Source organism: Gracilinanus agilis, chromosome 3 (assembly GCF_016433145.1).
Source record: "Gracilinanus agilis isolate LMUSP501 chromosome 3, AgileGrace, whole genome shotgun sequence".
Lineage (NCBI taxonomy): Eukaryota > Metazoa > Chordata > Mammalia > Didelphimorphia > Didelphidae > Gracilinanus > Gracilinanus agilis.
The window spans coordinates 285535226-285551003 of NC_058132.1; positions in this window are offsets into that span (position 1 = coordinate 285535226).

A 15778-nucleotide genomic window follows, 5' to 3' on the forward strand; every position below is an offset into this window, starting at 1 on the left:
TAAATTCTGAACTAACTAACATTGCCCTCTGAAAATAACATTCCCACATACAAAGTAGAACAGAAAGAAGATTACATGTGAACCCATGAATCTCTATTAAGTACACAGTAGTTCGCTTTTTTTAAATATATAATATATTCAACATGTTATTTTCCAGGCTGTCTTTCTTGTTTTAATTTCCCTCTGAATTTTTTCTGTTCCCTTATTTTTAAATGCATCAATGATCCTCTTATTGTTTCTTTTTCATTTTTTGGCAGTATTATCTCCTTCCCCGATATTCAATTCCCCTTCTAAAAGAAAAAATGAAAAAAACAATCCTATTAACAAATAAGCATAGAAAAATTAGAAAATTCACACCTTTTCAATGACCAAAATATATGTCTCATTCAGTAACTTCAGTCCAGCAAACCTTTGGTTAGGAGGTGGGTAACAGAGTTTATCACTGAGCCTTCTAAGCTGAAGGTCAGTCGCTATGTTGATCAGAGTCCCTAATTTTCTTTACAACAATGTTTTAAGTGAATGAATTGCTCTGATTCTGACCACTTCAGCTTAAGTCCATATAATTCTTCTGAGAGTTTCTCAGAAACAATCTATTTTCTTATTTCTTATAGTATAATAATGTCCCATTATATTCATATACCAGAATTTATTCAGGCATTGCCTGATTGGTGGGTATACTCTGTTTTTAATTCTTTCCTATAACAAAAAAAAAGCTACTAAAACACTTCTTTCTTTGATCTCTTGAAGGTATGGGTCTAAGCATACAATGATTGAGTTAAAGGTTATGTAGCATTTAGTGAGATTGAAGGAAGCATGCCAAATTGCTTTCCACAATGTCAAGGTCATTTCACACAGATACCAACAGTATACCAATGTGCCTTTCTTCCTGCAATATTTAAAATAATTGTCATTTTTTGTCATCTTTGACAATTTGATGTTTCTAAGGTAGAACCTTGACCATTTTAATTTTCATATTCTACTAATGGTTTGGATCAATTTTTCATATACCTGTTGATGGCTCTTTTAATATCTTCCTTTGAAAACTATTTGTTCACATCATTTGACCATTTATCTATGGGGAATGAATGTTGTTCTTATATACTTACAACAGTTCTTTGTATATCATGATAGTAGATATTTATAAGAAAACCTTGATGCACAAAATTTTCTCAGCTGCTTACCTTTTCATCTTAAGTTTATTGATTATTTTGTGTAAAATTTTTTCCAATTTATCATGTTTGATCATCTTTATTTTTCATCTGGTCATGAACTCTTTCCTAACTCTAGTAGCGAAAGATAATTTCTTACTTATTCCTTTTCAAGTTGTTTTTGTGTCTTTCTTATTTTTATCAATTGCACGTCAAAAAATTTTAACATATTTTCTAAAAATGTATTTCATTTTTCATTTTTTCTCCCTCCCTTCTTGCCCCTTTATTGAGAAGGCAAGCAATTCAACAGAGATTATACATGTGCACTCAAGCAAAACATTTCTGTATTAGCCAGATCACAAAATTAAACACAGACAAAAAAAATCCAGTAAATTAAAAAAGAATACTTCGATCTGCATTCAGACTCTGTCAATTCTTTCCTTAAAGGTATAAGGAGCAACTTGTAAGAAAAGATTAAAAGGAACTTTGAGGGTGGTGGGATCAGGACTTTATTGTACTACCTTATGCAGTTCCAGGTCACAGTTCCTGTGCAAAGAGAGGCACTAATGTTTGGGGCTACTAAGGATAGGGATTCTGGTCATTGTTCCAAGACCAGCTGTTAGTGTTACCAGGGTACAAGTATGCACCAAACCCTGGTGTTACTCTCTTGTGACAGATCTTTCCTGCCAAGTTCCTGTCATGTCTTGGGTTGGAAAATTGTTCTACTCTGACTTTTTATTGACTCTGTTGCTACAAAATTCAATTTGAGGCATTATTTTAAAGATGTTTGGAGGTAAATTTGGGGAAATTCAGGTAAGTTCCTGACTCTGCTCTGCCATATTGCATCCACATCTTCTAATTTGTTAAAGACAGTTTTATATCTATTTAGAAGTCATTATTCTATACAATGTGAGATCTTGGTCTAAACCTAATTATCTGCCAGAATGCTTTTTAGTTTTCCCAGAAAACTCCCAGAAGTTTGCATGAAACAATGAGTTCTTAGTATTGTGCACTGTCGAGGGCAACCCCATCCTTGCAGTCCTTTAGACCTACAACCTGAATGCCATCCTAGACTTTTTTTTAAGATAAGATGGCAAAAACATGGAATATTTTATTTAATTTTTTAAATTGAGAATATTTTTCCATGGTTTTACATGATTCATAATTTTTCCTCCCCTCTCCCAGAGCTGACAAGCAGTTCCACTGGCTTATACATGTATCATTGTTGAAAACCTATTTCCATGTTATTCACATTTGCAATAAAGTGATCTTTTAATATCAAAACCCTGATCATATCCCTGTCAAACTACATGATCGATCATATGTTTTTCTTCTGTGTTTCTCTTCCCATAGTTCTTTCTCTGATGTAGATAGTATTCTTTCTCATAAGTTCCTCATCCTAGACTTCTTACTAACTTTACCCACCTGGATATAATCTGTTGTGTTTTCTGGGCAAAACACCAACCTTTACACAAATATTTTTACTATTGACACTATATGTCCTTAAATCGAGAGCATCTAAATTGTAAGGACAATGTTAAAGCATATAGTGGGTAAAAGGAGGCTTCCAGCATATTACCAAAAATATCAATTAGGCAAAAGAGAGCATGAAAGGCATCATGAAGTTCACACATGAATGGAAAAAGTAGATCAATGATGTATTTTAGTAGTTTTTACATATTAAAAGGCCCAGAAAAAAGATCCTATTATTCTGGTAGGTTTTGGAAGGATTTTTGTAGAGCATGCACAACAGTTCTACAATAATGAGGAGATAAAATTATAAGTGAAACAGTATTAGCAAACACTATAACCATACCAGTGAGGTTATGGATCCAATAAAGTATCAAACTGTATTAAAACTACTCATGAAAATCATTGAACTAGTATTGGTGGTAGAGGTCATTACAGTATTATCAAAACAATTTAAGAATCAAAGCAGCAATGAGATGAAATGGGCAGAATTCATTGCTAAGAGAAACACAATGGAGCACTCTAATTAGTATGCTCAATTTTAAAATCAGCTGATTGATTATTATAATCAGATTGGAATTATCTAGTACATATGAACAATAAAACTCAAGTTTTATTTTTCAAGTTAGTGAGGTTTTGTTTGAAACTAAAATTTGAGTAAGTCAAAAACTGCAAGTTAACTCTGCCTAAAAAGAAACACTCTGGCAATGTGTTCTTTCTATGTTAATTTGTAATATTATTGAAATTCAAAAAAAGTACCAGCATCTTAACATGTAATAAGATGCAAATGAAACACATTAAATATTGACTTCTTAGAAAACAGGTTAGCTTTCTTCCCCCAGAATTCTGCCCTGTCAAAGGCAAAGCATCTTTCTAATCCGCAGGTTTACAAAATAGTTACCATCTTCTCTATTTCTCACCTACTATATCCAATTTGTGGCCAAGGTCTTTCAATTTTACCGTTTCAACATCTCAAATGTATTCCTTTCTTTCTCTGCCACTGTTACCACTCTGCTGCAGGACCTCATCAACGCATCCCTGGACTAATTGCAATATCCTGCTGATCTTCTTGCCAGTCAATGCTCTACTCAACAACCAACATGAATTTCCTAAAGTCTAGGTCTAAACATGTCACACAAATACTTTCCTGCACGTGCAGGACGCACACACACATGCGTGCGCAACCACACACACACACATACACACACACACACACACACACACACACACACACACACACACACAAATTTAGTAGTTTCCTATTACCTCCAGAATCAAATATATAATCCTGTTTGGCATTCAAAATTTTTTATAATCTAGGTTCTCCTATCTTTCTAGTTGTGTTACAGCTTCTTCCCCTGCCATATACTCTATGATCCAGTGACACTGGCCTCCTGCTTGTTGCACAAACAAGATGCTTCATCTCTCGGTTCCCAGTATTTTCTCTGGCTGTCTCTCCCATCCCTTTAACTTTGTCTCCTCATCTTCTCCTATTGGCTTCTTTTAAGTCTCATCTAAAATCTTATCTTCTTCAGGAAATCTATCCTAATCCCTTTTAATTCTATTGCCTTCCCTTTATTAATTATTTCTTACCTACCCTCAATATAGGGTTTTTTTTTTGTTAACATTTCCTTTTATGTTGTCTCCTCCATTATATCATAAGTTCTTTGAGGGAAAGGACTATCTTTTCCTTCTTTTTTGTATCCCCAGCATTTATCATTATGTTTTGCACACAGTGGATGTTTAATAAAAGTGTATGGAATGAATGAATGAAAGAAGAAAGTTGTCAAAGTAATGTCTACATTGTTTAACTATCTGGATATTCCATCAATGAAGAGCAAGAGATGGCCCTGCCTATTTAGTTAAAAAACAAAACAGGGCTTTATCCCACCTTCAACTTTACCTGGAACAAATTTTCACATTTCAACAAAAATACTCTTCATCATTTTGTAGTTGTTTGACATTTAACACAATATTCATTTTCACCCCCAATATAATCATCTATAATCCCAACAAGCTCATTGACTGTCATTTCTCTAAACAATAACAGAATAACATTTAGCATTTTGAGATTTACAAAACACTTTACATGTATAATTTCATTTAATCCCCACCACAATCCTGTGATTCCTACTTCACGGATGAGGAAATTGAGGCTGAAAGGTTAAATAATTAGTCTGGGTTTACACAGCTTGTCATTTTGGGAAGAAAAGTTCAAAAATGCAGTTTTGTCCAGGTTTCAAGTTAACTGCTCTATCCACTATACCAACTAATTGGGAAGCAGTGGATACCCAATGACCAGTCAGGAGAGACAATGTCTCCAAAAGCAATGCTTTATATCCCAGTCAGACTAGCATAAGATCTCGATTTTCCTATTATTTTCTGGCTAGCTGACCTGCAGAACTTGGTCAACACATTTGTGTCCTCCAGGGAAGTTTTTAATATGGTTTGCTTACTAGGATTCTGTTCCAAGGAAGATCAGTTCTTTTATGGTAACACTTGAAATGTGGACTATCATAAAAAGAGTTGTAGCATAGATAGTACCATTAAAATATCTTTATTTAAAAATTAATGTTAAAATTCATTCTTTGTTATATGTTCCTCTGTTGATTAATGAACTCTAGGTTGTAACCTAACTCTTGTTTTGGGTCCTGCTAAACTTTTGAAGTCTCCATGAGATAACCAAGAGACTTTATGGTACATTTTAATCTACTTTACTATTAAACAATGCACTGATGCTCCTTGGTGACAAGATTGATTAGTAGAAGTAAAAATCAGATTATGGATATACAAAAATTTGATATACTAAGATAAGTGAGAGAAAGATAATTACAAAGAAAGTCACAATAAGAATAGTGATTAAAGGGAAAGACCACCTAGAATTAGTAGAAAATTCCTTTAGAGATGGAAAAATATCCAAGTTCTGTGACTGATTGCTATAATTTAACACTTCCAAATGTTTAGTGAATTCACAGAATCCAGGATTTTTCCTTCCTTGCATATATAAATCTTGATCTAAATCAGGAGTAAGGGTAGATACACCAGGCATATCTGCCATATGCCATATTTTAGAATTGATTATAGCCATATTCAGGTGGTTATATTCATTTATCCTTCAGATTTTACCTCATAATATCACCTGAGGCATTCTACAATCCCAAGAAATAGACTGTTTGTAGTGTCTTATTGCTTAATTATTATCTTAACATATTGAAGCTTCCATCAAATTAGCAATTCTCAGTATGTGTGTTTATCCTATAGAAAAGTCTCTCAGTGATTTGCAATGGAGGTCATTTTTCTTGTTAGCTTACTTCAAGAATCCAATGACGATAAATCCAATGCAATTTGAATTTTGCCAACACTGGCTTCTATTTCACTCTGTTTTGTTTCATTCAAGTGCAGTGTTTTATTTTCTGAATCCCAGATAGGCTGGCAACCCTTTCCAGAAATCAAAGGCCTGTTTCTCCTTTCTGTTTCAGATGCTCCTCGTCACCTTTAAGAAAAATGAGTAAAATGCACATGCCTAGTAACACTATCTCCCAATACACTGTGAATTTCTTTTTCTTTTCTCTCACTTTAAAGACATATAAGTATGTTAATTGAAAGTTGAATTGAAAGTAATTCATGGTTAGCAGTAAAACAAAAAAAAACAAACACAAAACATGTAATAATACTATTAATCCCCCTTAGAACAGATGCCTTATGGTTCCAAAAATGGCATGGAGACAGGATACTTGGAGAGAAGAAAATACTTGGAGACAGTAGAGACCTGGAACTGAATCCTACTTCCTTCTGACACCTTATAATCGTGTGACCACTAACATGTCATTAAACATCTCTGAGCCTCAGCTTTCTAATCTGTAAAATAGGGATAAAAATAGTACATGTCTATTAAAGTTGTAGTAGATATCAAACAATATAATTCTTACAAAGCTCTTTGCATACTATAAAGTGTTATATGAATACTGATTTTATCATATTAATGATTCACAATCAAATTTTCAGCTGCTCATTTAACTATACCTACAGTACATTGGTAATATAGTCAGAAGCAGAGTGGAGTAAACTGAATTCAGTTCCAAGTTAGTTTACTAATTTTCTGCTCTGAATTTTTCACAAGTGTAAATCCTGTTTTCTCATTATTTTGGTCACACCCCTAAACACTGTGCAATCCTCTTTAAAATGTAACACATGGAAGTACAAAAATTAAGGAGTAAACATTGCTGTGATTTGGGCCACACACAAACACTGTCTCAGAGCAATATACTCTGGAAGGTCCTGGGGGAGCTTTAGCAGCTTCTCCTTACATTCATCGAAGGTGTAAATCTATCTCTCTAGTAAAAATTCAAGGGCATGAGGAAAATAACAAGCATATTCCTTCAATATGAATGAGAATTATAGCATATAGAAATTAATGCATTACATGTATAAATATACAAAAGCCACAGTCACCCATGTGTCATAACAAACAAAATAAAAGAAGTTCTCATGTACTATTACCAGGTGAGCTAATTTAACTTCCATAAAAGGTCTGACCAAACTTCCTAAAATATTTGAGAATGTCTCACCTACTCAGAAGAGATTGCCAGGATTTTCTCTCTATAGATGTCTCTGACAGATATAAAATTGATAGATAAAAAATGTTCAGGACCATTTATTTATATAAAATTGTCATCATTTTCCCCAGTTTTTTCTCCAAGGGTCTTATTTCAATGAGGTAATAAGAAAATCATAATTTGTTTGTCCTGAGTTGGCTCAATCCAACAAGCATATATTACTTAAGACACATTTTCTTTTATATGTATATATACATATCTTTTATATGTGTATATATATATATGTATACATATATATATATTGATTCCACAAGCAGCTCCATCTTTTTTTTCACTTGGTTAGAACCCTCTGGATTAGGTGAAGTCCTGAAGGCTTCAAACCAGACACTAGAAGCATCTGGAGGCATCATGGCAGAATGAAAGCAATGCTGATTCTGGAATCAAGTGCCTGGAAACGAGGCAACCTGGCTCTGCAACTAAACAGGAACCTTAAGCAAATCCCTTAACTTCTCTGTACCTGTTCTTTCAACTAAAAAACTCAGTGGGTTGAACTAAAATAACCTCAAAGGTCCCTTCTGAGTTCAGTAACAACGACGATAATAACTCACATTTAAACAGCATTTTAAAGTTTTCAAAGCACTTTGCTCACTACTCTCCCCAGTTCCCCAGAATTCTATCATTTAATCATTGAAATTTAAAGAAAATTTTCATACAAAAATGTTATTTTATTCCAATGAGGAGTGCAAAAAGTGACCAGCATTATTGAAAGTCTAATACCTACTCCATTCTCTTCTCTCTACCCTACCCTGCTACCCAAATCACACAGTCATATTGTGGATAACTGAAGAGAGCCATGCCACATTAGCAATTCTTGCCAAGTAGAGCTAACTCTGCCTTTTCAACCGTTTTCAACATCTTTTGTGGTGCAATCAAGCAAGCAGAGATCTGACTGGGTTGTTAATATAGTCCACATCACCAGATTCATCATGCACTCAGGCTGTCCACCTGTGTTCTTCCTCCCTTTCCGCAGGTGAGCAGCTTGTCTTCTTTTGGGAGCTACATCAGACCTGTGAACTACCTATTTTTTGTAAGCATATATCCACAATGGTCTTCTTTTCTCCCATTCTTCTCAGAAGTCTGATCAACTCGAATCAATTCAGATTAATTCAAGACTAAGCAGGTTAAAAAGAGTTGGAAGGGACTTCCAGGGGGAATTCCCACTGGAATGCCATCCAGCAGAAGGTGGACAATCATTACTTGAGTATGTTATAGTAAAGATTCTGTTTAGGTATAGGTGGACTAGAGGGCCATTAAAGTACTTTCCAGGGCTCATATTCTGTAATTCATTGAAGCCTAACTCTATATAGTATCCTTTCAAACATTTGAACCCATTACAATTCCCATAGCCCTAAACTGAGTGTTCTTTTCTTTAGTTCAAATATGTTCAGTTTCTTTAAGTGAGCTTCACCTGGCATGATCTCAAGCACTTTCATCATCCTGACTGCCCTTTTCTGCACACTCTTTGGTTTCTCAATGCCTTTTTGTAAGCCATCATACCTACAACTGGATACAACATTCCACATACAGTCTGATAAGGATTATCTTCTCCATCTTCCTTGAATCTGTGACTCTCCTTAAATACTTGAAGATCACCTTAGCTTTTTTGGCTATTGTATAACATTAGCAACTCACAATGAACTTCAAGTCCCCTAAAACTCCTAGATCTTTTTTTTAAACAACTACTTAATCAGCTTTCCTCAAACTTATTCTGGCGAAGTTGATATTTTGCAAGCAAAATATCATAATATCACTTTTGAATTTCATCTTATTAGATTCAGATTAGATTAGATTCAGATTAGATTCAGCCCAAAGTTCTAACCTGGTAAGATCCTTTTAGATTTTAGTACTCTCCTTAATTAATCAACAAGTATTTATTAAGTATCAACTATGTGGCCAGCACCTTCCCAGGTAATGGGAATATAAATTCAATGAATGAAGCAATCCCTATTCATATAAAGTTTACATTCAAATGAGGAAGGTAAAAGGACATATACAAATATGTAATGGAAAAATAAAGATATTTATTATTATTTATACAAATAAAATGATTAAATACAAATAGATACAAATGAGCTTAAAAGGAGGTAGTTTGGAAGAAGGGCACTAATAGCTGGGGTGAAGGAACAGCAAAGACTTCTTATAGAAGGTGGCTTTTTGAAAATGTCTTGAAGTAAGAGAGGTAGTCTATGTTATGCATTACATCTATGAGGTGAAGGCAAGGAGGAAATACAGTCTAGGCATGGGACATGTCAAGGGACAGAGATGAGAGATGGTATATTTTGGGTGGATATTATTTGCAAATTCAATAAACAAGTAACATGCCTTTATCCAAGTTATTGATAAAAATACTAAAGAACGTAGGGCCATGTTCAGATCCCTAAGCATTGTCACTGAGCTATTGAAAACTATCATTGAGTCTGGCCAATCCAATCAGCTCTGAACCTATCAACAAACATTAATTAATGAGCACTATGAGCATAGCACTATGTTGTCAAAGAAGATAATGCCCCAGCTCTGAAGAATCTTGCATTTTAGTGTGGGGACAAGAAGAAATAATTGTTGCAGAAAGAAAATGTGCTTAAAGCAGAGGAAAAATAACAATTCAAAATCTGATTGAAAAAACATTACTCTAAGTTTTAGAGAGGACAAGCTTAATGGAGGAGTTACCTGAGGTTCACTTCAAATGAAGGGAAGACTTGAAGAAGTAGTGATGAAAGGGGAGGAAAGTGGGGGAAGGGGGAGTCTGGAATTCATTCCAGACATCAGGAGCAGACTGAGCAAAGAAGAAGAAAAGGCAAGTATATGGAATGGAGGAAAATTCTCAGACCATAGAATTGAAACAATAACTTTCATCTTTTCAGTAAAAATAAAAAGTCTAAGTAATAATTTAGACCCAACATGGACTTCTTAGACAACATTAGAGTAAGGGCTCAGTTTTCTTGCATCAGAATGTTAAAGCTACTTTGTTTTGAGATTCCCTTTGAGTTACTGATAAGTGCTACTCTATAGGTACTTCATTAGACAAATCTCTAATGACATCCAAGACAGGATTGCCTTGTACAATATTTTGGATATGAGCTAGCAATGACGATGCCCAAGTATCTGATTGTATTCACATATCAAGCTATAACAATAAGATGACTTTTGGCCCAAATCTAATCACACTCTGAGAATCAGTAAGTCATAGATTCACAGATTCTAAGTAGCCAGGCACAGAGTAGGAGAGGAAAACACCACTAATCAAATATAAAAATAAATCTGTGACCTCATCAATCATCATCTTCTACATACAGCAACAACCCTCTAACTCTTCTACCCTTAATCCAAGGAATTAATTTAATGCTCAAAAGTCCATTAAAAAGTCATCCAGTCCAACTTCCCGTATTTTACAGATGAAGAAAATGAGCCTGGAAAGGTGATATGACTTTCTCAAAGCCATATAGGTACCAAGAGAGAGTTAGAATTCAAATCTAAGTCTTTTCACTTCAAATCCAGCGTATAACGAGACTCTCCCTTGCTCCCCAAAACCTATATGAGAAGCAGCATGGAGAATCAATATAAAACCAGTCTCAAGGCCATGAAGATCTAAGTTCAAGTCCTACTTCTGGCTTATAATGGAAATGTTACAAATCATTGAATCTCACCACACACTGGAAATATTTCTAAAATTCCAAGTTGCAGAGTCAACACTAACCAGAATTGGTTGAGGAATCTCTTCACTGGGAGTTCCTTATACTAATGAAAGAAAAGGTCTAGGCCCCATCCCTATCTTTTTACTTCCCCTATTTAAAAATGTTAGAAGGGACCCTATTTTATAGTATAATTATCTCTGCACTCTAAACCTACAAAAGAGATGATTCTGCTAAAGTTAAAATGTGTTTGTATGTATGCACAATGTGAAACCTGAGATTTTACAACATGCCACTGTTGAGAAGCACCACAAGGTAATAGTTAAACTATTGACATTTTTCATGGACTCTTTTGTTCATTGGCATGAAGGGAAAGGGACTAGTTTGGTTTCTTTCTGTCATGGATTATTTTTAAGCAGTCAAGGAAAAGACCAACAAAGGAATGCCTGGGCATTTTGTTGGAAAGCCCACATTTGGCTGTGGCTCCTGAGAATGGCTTTGTTCACCCAACTAGGTTCAGCCTTTTACTGAGAACAAGAGCAGAAAGCAGAATGGTCTAAGGGACAGAGTGTTGGCCTGGGAATCAGGAAGAATTGGGTTGAGGTCCTTCCTTTTTCATGGATATCTATGCATCCATAAGCACGTTTCTTAGATTCTCAGCACACCAGGCGAGTTTGAAAGGCTTCATTTTAGTGAAAAGTGTTTGGTTTGCACTAACAGAAGAACTCTCTACATTAGAGGGTTCTCTAAACCAATAAAAACAGAGATATGGACCCAAAACAAATCAGAAGGCAAAGGTTTGCATGTAAGAGGGTGCTATTTCAAAAGAAAGTAAGGGAAAAGGTTGGAACAGCTCAGGGGAAGGATCTTACAACTCCTTTCACTTTGAATATCATTGGCAGCATAGGTTTTGGGGCCTGAAGTTCTGAGTTCTACTGTTTTCACTACTCCCCTCCACTTTTGCAATTCTTATCCTTGGTCCACACTTATGTTTGTTCTCTATGTTTTGTGATAGGCTCAGTAAATGCTCAAATTACAGGAAGGAAAAGTTTCCCTGAAGCAACTGGCCTAGTGACCTTGGATACACTTTTTTGGGGAGGAAGCTTTAACACCAGGTATTATTTTTATGAATGCTAATAAATATATAAAATTAGAGTTTCACAACGAAGCCTAATGGAGTCAGCTTTAACTACTGCATTCCTGTCATTTCCCACAAAGCAGCTTCAGAAGGACATTTTCCTTTGAAAACGGACAAGCCATTAGCTGCTGGAACATCTTTCTCTCTCCTCAGTTTTACATCAAAGTTTTGACTTTTTTTTCTGCAGCATTTCAGTCCTAACTTTGATGATCATTATCATGCAAAAGACTAGGAGAGTGGTGTTAACTAAATTTGTAAAGGATGCCTGATGATCATTTGAAGTTATTGTCATTTGAAGGAGGACAAGGTGGCCTTGTTCAGAAGCAAAGTAAACTGTCTCCAACTCCTACCTGTGATATTGCAGATATTTCATTTGAATAGATAGTGCTCTCAAAAATCTAGTATATGATAAGTAAGTCCAGTTTAAGGAATAATGTTTAAAATAAAATTCTCCTTTCAATTTACAAACACTATGAAGTTAATTCAGATTTTTGGTATGAATGTTTTCTTAACAAGGAAAATTTAATTAACCTTGATAATGTTGAGGCTTTGTTTTGTCACAGTATATTTTGATTTTGAAGGAAGAAATTGAATTATCTTGATTTTTTAACAAATAAATAATATACCAGTTGACTATTGGTGGTAGAAATTATTTCTTGGCACAGGGAAGGCAAAAGTGAGAAAATTCTTCTACCTATATAGTCTGTTGCTTTGTATCATCTTAGAGAGTGAATGTAGAAAGCTGAGAAGTTCAGTGATTTGCTCTGGGTGACACACATAATCAGTATGCATCAGAGGCATTATTTAAACCTAGGTCTTCCTGGCTTTGAGGCCAGCTACAAATCCAACTATTTTAGTTCACATCAATGAAATTTAACATCTGAACAGGGTGCATGTTCTTTTCGCCATCTTAATTTTTAATGGGTCAGATTTAGGTGATTTTTTTTTGTATTTTCACTGTATAGAAACCAGAACTTTGCTTATTTGTTTCAATCAGAAATTAAATGATTAGATTTTATGCAAGATGGTTTTCTTCAAGAAGGCATCCTCATTAGCTCACTCTCTTCTTCAAGAGAAAACAAGTTTTTTATGACTACGCTTTGTTTGACTGATACTGTAACATAATATATACAAGCTCATCTATCTATAGGGCCATGTTTTTACTCTGCTCTAAATATTATACCCATTCATACTGTGATCCAATTGAAAGATTCTTTCAAAATATCATTCTAAATAAATAACAAGCTAGCTTTCAGGCAAACAAATGAATTTGCATTGTTTTATATTCATCATAAATATTTCACTTAATTACTGAGGTACCTTGTTCAGAAATACAAAACAACATTATAAATTAATTAGCACTGTCCCCGCTGATTTTACAGAAGTTCTGTAAAATGTAAAAGCCAAAAGTAAAACCAGGTTCCCGAGCATAACTAGAATACACACCACAGTCAAATATCAAATGCCACTGACCTGAGCTAACACAACTTGATTTTGTTACCACCTTTTCTACCACCAAGGTCTTGGCCTTAATCAGGTACTGCTCTATTTGTTATTAAAAAGAAAGAAAGGCTAACTCAACTTTTCCTTCATGTTTCAAAAATACAGATGAGGCAAAAGACCACACAATATTATCTTGAGAATTATCAAAGGAGTTAGTTAGTTTTTTGTTTTTTTTATGGTACCATTGTGAAATTATTTAAAGTACAAAGATGTTACACTTTCAAAGCTTTTGAAGGTCAACTATGTGAAATAAATATATTACCTGAACCCCCTAGTATTTTGTCTCCAAAGCATTCAAATTATTTTAATATTATTCTGAGACAGAGGTAAAGACAATCTGTTAGGGTTTTTTTTTTCTGCTAGAAATAGTTGTCATCTATAAGAGATTATTCTTATATTCTGACTTCCAAACAATTGATGTTTCTCAACTATGAAATCATATTTTTACAGGAAATAGAAAGTTAATAATTTCTGAACATTAAGCTGAATTAACAAGATGTTAAGATTTTATTACAGTACAAATTACGTGTTAATTTTTGCCCAATAAATTAGAATGGAATTTCTCCAGAATAAATGTTATAAGTATCAGATGGATTCCCCAAACTCTTCATGCTTATACCCATGTAAATAAATAAATAAAATTATATGCATCACCCTACAGGGATTAAAGAGTCTTTCTATTTAAATGTCATTAATTATTTCTAATACTGTTGTGAAGTATTTAGAGATTATCATTATTAAATGCATTTCCTAATTCTTCACTGAGAGCTGTGTTGGAACCAATGGTTTCCCTCTCTTTAGTTGAACTAACAATAGCCTAAAGGAATTAGTGCTCAAAGGAAAAAGTCAAGAAACAACAAAAATATTTTGTTTAACTAAGTGAGAAGCACAGAAAATGGTTTGGTTTAAATCATATTCCATTCCATAAACAGTGAATCTCAGTCTGATTCCAGCAGACTCAAACAGCTGGTTTTCTCTGAGTAGCTGGGGAATCAACATAAATCCCTCTAATGCAAGCATCTTATCTTCAACATGACTGTTTTGGCAATACTGGAGAATGTCTAATAAAAGAAAACCAGTGAAATAAGAATATCACTTAAACATGAGAACAAAGAACACGGAAGTCTACGGCTGTTTGCTATAATATATTAATACATATACAAGGAAAATACTACTATGTGTGACAACCCAGTGAAATTTAAACCAAGGAAAACCAGAATTATTTTTTGTGGAGGATTAATGAGAGTTAATACACAGGAACCAGGAACTAGACACCAAAATTATTTTCTACACAATGTTAAGGCAACTTGTTTGGACATGAAAGGTTCAGTCAATCAACTTCTTGGTTTCCCTGTTCAATTTCCCTTGTTATGACTGTTCTTTTTTTTCCCTGATAGGTTAAAGGAATTGAGAGTCTCCTTGTTATTCCATTGGCAATTGAACCAACCCAACTACAGCTATAAAGGGTTAATGTACTGATTGCATTTCACTGAAATAATTGGTCTATTCTGTCAAATAAATGCTGGGACTGATTTTTGAACAGCTGTTTGACCGAATTTACCAAAGCTAGCTCATGATCTCTCAGCCAAAATAAATAAAGTACACATAACATTCCATCCCAGAGCTAAAGTTCCAGATTTTCTCATATGATACAATGCACTACAATACAAGACAACAAACACTGAAGTCCTCACCAAGTAAAGAGCACTATATTAGACAATGGAGAGATACAGTTTATCTTAAGGTGTCAAGTTAAATTATGGGATTACCTGGTGACTTGGGATCATAAATTATAGCTAGAAGAGATCTGAAAAGACATTATGTCCAAACCCCTTCTTTTACAGATAAGAAACAGAGCCCCCAAAAATGAATTACTCAGGCAAACAAGTGCCTGAATTATATCACAGCAAAAGTTTTGAATGCAGGTCTTCTGACAACAAATCTAAGACTTCTTTTGTAACACACTACTTCTAGACTTTTCACTTCTAGATTTTTTCAATATTCTCATTTCCTATCTCTGCCCTTATTCATTTCACTGCCATGTGGCATCCTTGAACATCCTTCTTCCATTTTATCACTGGCCTTGTCTATGTTGTATCACATAGTCCCTAAGCATTGCCCTAACTTGACCCTTCACTTTACGTAAAGTTGCTGGTCAGTTTTTTCCCCCTAATATTGACCTACTTGTTTATCATATAAAGTTATTCATTCAAACAAGAGGAAGCTGGGTAAATAAAGTCACATGATTTGATGGTATAAAAAGTACTTTCTATT